This window comes from Trichogramma pretiosum, unplaced genomic scaffold, assembly GCF_000599845.2.
Source record: "Trichogramma pretiosum strain Unisexual culture from Peru unplaced genomic scaffold, Tpre_2.0 scaffold8, whole genome shotgun sequence".
Classification (NCBI taxonomy): Eukaryota; Metazoa; Arthropoda; class Insecta; order Hymenoptera; family Trichogrammatidae; genus Trichogramma; species Trichogramma pretiosum.
The window spans coordinates 1117609-1127729 of NW_019641699.1; positions in this window are offsets into that span (position 1 = coordinate 1117609).

The window sequence follows — 10121 nt, forward strand, 5'->3', positions numbered from 1 at the left end:
GTAAAAATATCGAGCACTAACACAGTGGATAGCTTGGATCGGATCTGATGCTCGTGTAGGAAAACTGCAACGTTTAGTAAGAAACTCGTATTAGCTTTTAGGCTTTAGACTTGAGACTAATACAGCTGCTGCTGCTACTCGTACTTCAAAAGACATCATTATGCCTCGTGAATGAATATAAATTATCAACTATACATTTTTTATTTAAATTTTAAAAATAACCAAAAACAATCTACAAGTACACTGTATAGTTGAAAATATGCACTATATTTGCGGACTTGAGACGCGAAGAGAAAATATCGAACTAACGAGCGCAAAAAGTAAAAGACGCCAGATAGAGACAGGAAGGAGGACTTGAGTGCAAATGAGAAAGAAGATCTTAGAAGCGACCAAACGACACTGTGCGATCTCGTGTATGTATGTACGAGTCTATATGTGTGTAGATACGGCCGGCTGCCAGGAAGTCGTAGGAGAAAAGCAAGCAGAAGTAGCCGCGGGGATTAAAGTCGCGCGCAAAAAGAAGAAGCTGATAGGCAATGAGAGCGAGCAACCGAGTAAGAAAGAGAGGGAGAAAGAGAGAGAGAGAAAAATGCTTCAAAGAAAGAGAAAAAGAAGAAGAAGAAGAAGAAGAGGAAAAAGAAGAGAGGATAAAAAGGAGCTCGACTCGCGTGCTTGCAAGAGGGTGATCGCTGCTGCTGCTGTTGCCATAGACCGGAAACGATAGATTTCGTGCCCCGCGCGATCGCCCGAGGATCGGCATACACGCACGCACACAAGACTGCATGCATACGAGGCTCTCTGCTCAATCCTCGTTCGCAATCGGCTACCAACGTGTGCGTATGCCTACGTATTCCCGTGCGCGCTTGTGTCTGTGCAGGAATAATGCAACAAGCTCATATGAGCAAGAGCGGGGATATCCATCCATTCAGCTGCCTTTCGACTTTCTTTCATTCTCCTTTTTATCCACTTTTATTCGCTTCGATACGCCAACTGCATGGGCTGCGGCAGTACAATGTAATATACCTGTTATTCGCCCGCCTCCGTAGTCAGCGCAGCAGAGCAGCTATCTACCTTTATAAGGCTTGTGATGATGCTGATCGCTGAGCGCAGCTGCTCGATTTCCATCGATATTGCACTCGACCGCTTCTTCTTCCTTCTCGTCCTCGTCGTCTTCTTCTTCTTTTCTTTTTCTTCTTCTTTTTCTTTTTCTTCTTTTGCTCTTTCTGCTGCATACTAAATTCATGAAAAAAAAGTTTCTCGGCTTACTTCTCAACTGATAATAATTAAAATAAAATAATAAAAAAGAAGCTCGACGGCCCGATTAAATTATGATTTATCATCAAGAAAAAATTGTTCGTTTCTGCTTCGTTTGATTCACGTGAGCTAAGGACTGGAACGTCGTCTTACCGTTCGATTGTCATGATCTGTGCTGCATGACGTAAACAAATTATTAATATTTATTCGATAATTAACAACAATTGCTGACCGACCTATTAATGCAACGCCGAAACATCGAAAGCAGCAGCCACAGCGTGTTTGCGATTCATGGAATGTGAAATATGTAAATTGCTTGTATCGTAGCNCTCTCTCTCTCTCTCTCTCTCTCTCTCTCTCTCTCTCTCTCTCTTTCTTTCTGTTCAAATGCAAAGATTTTATTTTGACATGTTATCCTCTTTTTGACTCAGTCAGTCTCATCGCAAATACCGCCGTGTGAATATTTTTATGCCTCTAAATTTTCTATCAAGTCCAGTACTGCTTGGGCACCATTGGTTTGCTTCTGAAATCCTGAATATCTGTCAATTTGATCTTCTTGAGCTTCGTGTATTTTTCAACATTCCTGTGCCTTTCAATCAGCTGCCCAAAATATCTCGTTGACTTCTTTTCACCGTTAGCATTTTTTTTCTTTAAAATTTCACGAATACTTTTGCGTAGACAACTTTTCGTTTTATGAATGAACGCTGTCGTAAGTCGGGAAGTCGAGTGAGCGGGAAAGTTTGAAATTCGTTATTTTACCATGACATTTTTAAATTGATTGAATAATAATTTTTGAATCTGAGTCCTTTATCGTTGTATGATTATAAAATTAGTATACTTTAATAAGATTAAAAATTTCTTTTATTACTAATAATGAGGATAATTAAATGAATGATACTAACAAGGAGACCACCCCAGCTCCGAGTCATGGATCTGCTCCAAAATTTTTTTGGGGTCTCTTGGTGCCCAATACTGAAGCTTCCTGTGCTTAGTTTGATCATCATTTTAGAGGATTTTCCACATTATAAAAAATTTTTTGTTATTTTCTATATCGATATAGAAGTACTTAAACGAAAAAATGCAACGATAAAAAGTTTTTAAATTTTTCAAAGAATCTGTTTGAATTTTTTCAGAATTTTTAGGACCATCTATCTCTTAATTCAAGAGGCCCAAATTTGACGCTTTTTTTATAGATTTTAGGACTTCTTTAAGAGAGTGGTAGATGGTCCTAAAAATTCTGAAAAAATTCAAGCAGATTCTTTGAAAAATTGTAGAACTTTTTATCGTTGCACTTTTTCGTTTGAGTTCTTCTATATCGATATAGAAAATAACAAAAAAATTTTTATAATGTGGAAAATCCTCTAAAAAAATGGGTCCTAAGGCCCATGAGATCAAACTAAGCACAGGAAGCTTCAGTATTAGGTACCAGGAGACCCCAAAAAAAATTTTGGAGCAAATCCATGACCTGGAGCTGGGGTGGTCTCCTCGTAAGTAAAATTATTGTATGCAACACGTGCCCAGCTTTTTGCGCCCAGCTTTTCGCTCACTCGTGCTCAAAAACGTTTTTTGGGCACTTGTTACATGATAGTTATTTATGTAACAAGTGCCCAAAAGGCGTTTTTGGGCACGAGTATGCGGAAAAAGACACGAGTGCCTGCTATGCCTGCACGAGTAGGTGTTTTTTCCGCACATTGTACGCAAAAGGTGGGCACGTGTTGCATACAAAATTTTATGCAATAGTAGGCGAAAAATACGTTCACTTAAGTGAGGCGTTTTACCGCACACCCGTGTCCAAAATGGGGCATTTTACCGCACGCCAGTGTCGAAATGAGGCATTTTACCGCATACAAGTGCCCAAAAACGCTTTTTGCGCACTAAAAAATGTGCGAAAAAAGACATTTTTGGTCATACTATTGCATAAAAAATATTAATAAAGTTGCACTAAGAACGCAATGAAACCAAAACGTTATAAATTTTTAAGTGTTCAAAATTCGACCGATTTTACTTAAGTTTATTAAAGTTATAGTAGTTTTGCACAAATTGACACTCCATCGGGAAATAAAGAACTAGCAGAAATATTAAACGCAGTAGAACTTTTAAATAATTCATAATTTCCTGCTTACGTAGAAAAATGCAATTATCAGAGATATTTTAGCACGCGAATGGGCTCTGCGTTAATTTGCCCCTCTAATGAACTTTCAAGACGGTTAATGTTGATTACAGTCGTCTAATAAATTATGGTTCTTTTGCTCGAAGTTTTGGTTAAAACTTACGAACTTGTTACTTACTGTTAAATATAAACTGCTCGATATAAAAAGGACGTTGTGGGTCACGGCAGATTTGTGCGCAGAGCACAACTCGAAATATCGATTTTTCAGTGGCACCTAGCGCACTGGCTTGTTTCATAAAAATTGTAAAGGAAACGGAAATTTACGGAAAAGGGAAACGGAAACGGATCACTTTAGCGAATGCGGGCATCAGTCGGCTCCGTTTAGCAACGCCAGCGCAGCAAATTATCTCGACTCGAGGAGATGCAATTCGCCCGTCCTCATCCGTATCATCGTCATCGTCCTGATCCGACAGTGACGTTATCACGGCCGCTTCTAGAATAGCTCGCCGCCGCCACTCGACCTCCAGCATCACATACGCCTCGTGACTACCGAGCTCTTTTCGCGAACAAGAAAAAGAGATCTCGAGTACAAAGTACAAAGTGTTGCCTTGCGATGCGCATAATGTGACCAAAACCCTTGAATTAACATTGCCGTCGAAAGAGCCGAATGCGAGAGACAAGGCAAATATGCGAGCAAGAGAAGGATGAAGTAAAGGAGAGAGATGTCATTGATCGATGCCGTGGCTGGCAACAGGAAGTGCCTTAATAAGCACACATGTAGACCAATTGGCGCGTTGCTCACAACGCGTTGAAGCTATACCTATAAATTCTCACAAAACGCACGAGTATTGCGTTTATTATACTGTCCCTTTTTACTCTACCATGGCTTTTATTCGGCCCAAGAGTAGAGATGTGCACTTGAGAGATTTCTTTTGCTTTTTGCCACTAAATTGCATATGTAATTTCTACAATATATATCATCAGGCCGTGACTGCTTTCAGTCTCCATAATTAGACTCTAATTCATTTCAAAGAATTAAACATTTTCTGAATTCATCTATAGCCAATTAATATGTTAAAAATTGTTACATTTAGTGAGTTTGCACATTTTTCTTTTGCGTTCTTAAACTTCGCAATCGCACATTTAATTTTTAGAGAATAATATATTACGTGCCTAGGAAGCGAAAAACTGGAAAGCCTCAGAGCACATGTTTATCAGCCTCGGACGATAATCACACTTTCTTTTTCGCTTCGTAGATGGGTGTACTATTTTTCATGGATCCCCCAGCAGAAGTTAACTTTTTCGTTTTGGCCGCCGGGACGAAAAAAGTTAGTTTCTACTGGAGGATTCATCAAAAATAGTATACGCACCTAACGAGCGAAAAACTGGAAAGCCTTAGAGCACGTGTAATTATCCTCCGAGGCGAAGCCGAGGCTAATATACTATTTCGCCACTATAACCTAAAAACTTTGCCGCTAATTTTAGGCTCTCGTAGGAAAAAATAATATCATCAACTGGTACAAGTATGGTTTTTTAGTAAAACTCGTTACAGCAATTAGAATCTCTTGTTTTGCTAAAAAAAACCATAGCTGCACCCGTTGAGAAATTTACTACTTCTTCGAGCAATCAAAGACTTTTTTGAAAATATAATAATTTTTAAACCTAAGTAAAGTACACTTGTGTAAAGTGAAATAGTTACAGTAGCGAAGCAAAAAGTAAATTATAACTTTTTAATGCTATCCCAGCCGAAACTAACCTTTTTTGGCCCTATGACCAAAAAGAAAAGGCTAATTTCTGCTGAGGAATCCATGATAAATAGTATACTCATCTAGGAAGCGAGAAAAAGAAGCCAAGCCTGATATTTACACGTAATCTGAAACTTTTTAATTTTTCGCTCCCTAGGCGCGAAATATACTAGTAAATAGCAGCTGAAGACTTTGTTAAAATGTTCTATAGGTTTAAAATTCACATTCATAAAGATTTTGGTAAGCCAAATTTGAAAATTATGGAAACAAAAAAGGACACAAGGACTAGAAAAAAAACTTAAAAGTTATGCTTATATGCATTCATGCATCTGATTCTACATGTGTTTTTTGTTCTATGCGTGTGAGCGTGTACGTCATCTAGATTCGTGCGTGAGCTTACGCAATTTACGCTATTCGCGGATAGCACAAGCTGTGCCGGATATCCTGTAATTTTTTTTCTTCTCTAATACATGCAGCATCAAAGTAAAAGAACGAGTAAGTGATGGAGAGAACTAAATCGTACGCTCTTCTATTTATCGTTTTGTATACGTCCATGTGTGTGTTTAATACATATAATATGTGCTTACGATGTTGCTGGGCTTTTTTCTATACTCTTTGTGATGATGAAGTTTTGTAAGTAACGCAGCTGTTAACTTATTTTCTTACTAAGAAACAAAGGTTACTTATTCTCTTAAAATATTCGTCAACATTTTTATAAATAACAATATTTTTTAGCTTTTTCACAAGTTCACATTAATGGCAAACTTTTCGGTGTCATAAGTCGCACTTTCTAGCGCGAAGTAATGTTAGCGCATGAGGAACGCAGCGAGAGTGATGCGAACGTTCGATTTTCGATGCATCGGAAAAGGGGGCATAAATGTGAACTTAGAAGAATACTATTTAATTGCGCACGATGCTCGTGCCGCGGCGAACACTTTTTGGCACTGGTCCTAATAGTTGGTTACTTATGGCTCTTGTATCATTAATTATTAATATTACTTGAGTAGAAAAAATCGATTATTACTATGAAATTTATTCTCCAAGCGAAAATAATTAAGATTCAAGCTTAAGCTTTCCGGAGATAAATATAACTGCAAAAAATTCAATAGTATGGCAGAAATGACGCTATTTGCTGATGATGGTTTTGCAAGTAATGATCGTAATAATGAAGAACCTTTGCACATTAGTTTAATGTCAGTACAGCGAAAGCATTTGATCCTCGGGTATCGATAGCTGCCGCGTATATCTGCGTAATTTTTTAATACACGCACGCAAACAGATTCTCCGAAATTATATTTGAAGAGATGCGAAGGAGACATTTAATTGGTAATGATTCACATGTGTGCAGTATAATTATCTCGTAACGAAGAAATTTTTATAATGGAGGTAACATTCAGTTTAGTTTTTTCCCTTCAATTTTTTAGAAAAGAACCTACAAAGTGAATTAAGAAATGATCGAATTAAATAAAATTCAAGATGTCGGTGTTCATTGGCATCGATTGAATCGGCAATATAGTGAATGAAATACAGGGACGGTGCTCATTTGAGGCTTATTAATGTACAATTTTTAAGGTGCTTAAGTACATAGCGCTCAAGTTAGACTTTGTATTTGCACTACGCAAAGCTGACGCGTTTATAAATACGTGAATATAGGGAGAATAAAAAATGAAAGAGAGAAGCGTTATTTCCGTTTCTCAGCGATGTGTAAGCGTGTCTGTGCACACGCGCAGTCGGAGAGGCATTAGGCCGGAAGGAAGCCATCGTGGCGCCCAGGGTGTACATGGCTTCTGCGAAAAACGGAAACAGTCTGAAAAGAAAATAGAGAATACAATTGCCTTCCCTTTTGTTGGGCTCACACAGACGACGAGACCAGCAACGTCCATTCAGAATAATCGATTGTTCGGTCAGGCTGGTTTTTCGTGTTATGCGTTTAATCCAAAACAAATAGATGATTCTTAAGTTGCGCGAATATTGGTCGTATTCTAGTTTTCGGAGCGCAGTTTGACTGAATTTACGTCTACATGCCAGGGAACATACGTGTACATTAGGGTGTACCCCTTTTTTAAATATTTCGAATTAAAAGAATAAAATAAAAGTATCGCAGGAGCCGAGTGAAAAACTGTTAGATAGTATCTTTTTGCAGATCTGTGCAAAAGATGGGTGCTGAAATCGAAAATTTTCAGCTCGGAGTAGATCCCTGAACTTTTCTTGTGGGAGAAAAAAAATCGCAAAACTTTTTATCTGCTTCATGCTTGTATTATTCGTCATTTTTCAGCTTTAAATAGCAGACCCCTAGTATCGTAGCTTGTATCTCTTGATTCAGCAAATTTCATTGTAATGGCTCATGTAACAAAATTTCTTTACTTTTTTAAAAGTTAATTTACTAGGGCAAAAAGAAAAAACGCAAAAAAAGCCTTCAGGGATCTACTCCGAGCTGAAAATTTTCGATTTCAGCACCGCATCTTTGGCACAGATCTGCAAAAAGACTCTATCTAACAGTTTTTCACTCGGCTCCTGCGATATCTTTTATTTTATTCTTTTTATTCGAATTTTTCTAAAAAAGGAGTACACCCTACTGTACATGGATATAATAAAGTATAGCGATGAAGTAAATGCGAGTAAATAATTGCTGACGGTTGAGGCCTACACGTCATCTGTAAGTCTTTGGTTTGGTGTTCCTTTCTGGCTGCAATAGTACAGTGTTAGAATACAGTGTTACTACTGTTGCTGCTGCTCGATAAGCTATGAAGCACTTGGTAACGAATGGAAATCTCATAGTTAATGCATCGACGCAAAGCTGAGCTGTGCAACTAACTAAGCGAGGCAAGTAAAAGATAAGAACGAAGTAAAAAAGATTGCGCGATATGTGCCGAATCTTTGGCGCTGTCCCTATTTTTATTTCCGATCTACGCTGCCAGATCAATCTAATTCAACAAAGCCTCGATCAATCAAATTCTTTACATGCTGTGGAATCGTGAAAATATGCAAGCTCGCAAGCTCTAGAACTGCTGTCACAGAAGAGCCAATTAACGATGGTTAATTTAGCTCATGCGAACAGTTACGATGATGTTACGTCGCAGGCAGGAAAGAAGCCTGGAGGTAGCTGCAGAGGCTGCAATGTTGCTTGTAGCTGTAATATACTGCAGCGGCACTGCGACCACATCCTGTTCTCTCGCTGCGCCTGGCGTATAGACTGCATTAAACTTGTACCTTTTCGCCTTGTAGTTTATGGCTCAATTTTTTTCACTCAATATTTGAATATTTGAATCGCATAAGTCACGATTACACTGATACGAGGTTGGGTGCCTTTTACATATATTAATTAAAAAGCACCGATTCAAATGATAAATTAGTGGGTCGTTTCCAGACTATTTGCAAGCTGACCTCTCTCAAATTGAAAAAGACAATAGCTCGCGCATGCAGTCCAAGCGTCCGAGGCGCGCGTGCGTGTTATTTTTTTCATTGGCTATTCGCAGCTCCGTCTTATTCGTGCAGGCGCTTATCTGCCACGGTGGATTATTTTTATAACTGGGTTATACACTTTGCGCTTTACATGTTCGACTCGGAGCTGCCCTGCAGCCAGTGGCTATCTTCGGCCTTGGGTATCGCGTGCGCATCTGTTTTCATTACGTGTTTCAATTGCACTTGCAAGTTGCCATTGTGCGCATTAATCGAAGCGATTAAACGATCTGCTGGAAAAAATCGACTGTGGGCTAGTTGCAGGAGCTCGGGTGAAAAACACACGTCGCTGCAGCAATTGAAATTCTCAAAGATTGCGTCGAGCTGCAGAAGCTGGCTTCATTGGCCGCAATATATTTTCCCGATATATACTCGCGAATCGCTAAATTTAGAACTGTGTGTTTATACAACGTACCTCGAGACTTGCGCGGCCGCCGTTCGTGTTGGCTATTCGCTATGTTGGTACGCGTCGAGCTACAAAAAAGTATTGTAATATAGAATGCAGCGCGAGGCAACAAATTGAGGATCACAATAACATCGTATTATGCATGCATTGCGACATTTTACTTCCTGCTGCTGGCATTTGAGATAGTGATAAAGAGAAAAATTTGCTACACTGCAGTACTTGTGATGATGTTGCCGAGCCGAGCGGCCTATCGTACTTATGTATCGCTATTTTATCAATTTCTAGGGAACGTCTAGATATCTTGTGTCAACACTCTTGTCGGTATCACCTCGCTCTTTTTCTTTCTCTCATCTTCTTACGCACGCAAACATCCAGACGCATATCAAACCCTCGCAGATCGCTTCATCTTCTTCTCTCGGCTCGACCGTGTGTATAAATTAAATTAATGCCAAGTAAAATCATTGCGCTGTCAAAAAAAAGTTTCATTACCAGTACCTATTATTATGATGATATACATTAAAATAATTACACATAATTCTTGAAACTGTCTTTCAATTTTTCCCGCTGCTTCACGACTGCATCTGCACTTTTTGTTTGAAGTTGCAACGAACAAATTAATCATTTTTTACTCGTCTATCTATGCTAATTGCTTATTTCAAGCGTGTAACAATTGTAACGACAAAATCTGTCCAACTCCAATTGCGCAATTTTCTCGATCGAGACAAGAAAAATCAATGGCGCAGCTTAAGTAAAAGCCGATTCAAGCTTTGCGATTAGTTTATGAATTTATAAATGAATCGATGGACTTTAACGCGTAGCAAATGCTACGAGGGAAAAGCTCGATCTATCGAATGTATCAGGCACGCGAAACAAATGTCCGCTTGAAATTTCGGAGAAGAGTCTGGTTATCGCGCGGCATTGCACACGTTAGCGAGCAACGCGTTATCAGACATCAAAGCTTGGAAACGCGCGAGAAGAGTTACGAGCTTATCGGTCAGCGTCGAGCTGTCGAGCTATCGACGCAGAGTAAAGGCCTTGCCGGCACCGTTGCCGATTCCGCCTCTGCACGGTGCGTTCGAATGAACCAAAGTACGGAGCTCGGGCTCTCTTGTAAAAGCTCAAAGACGCTCGATGGCTCGACTCGATA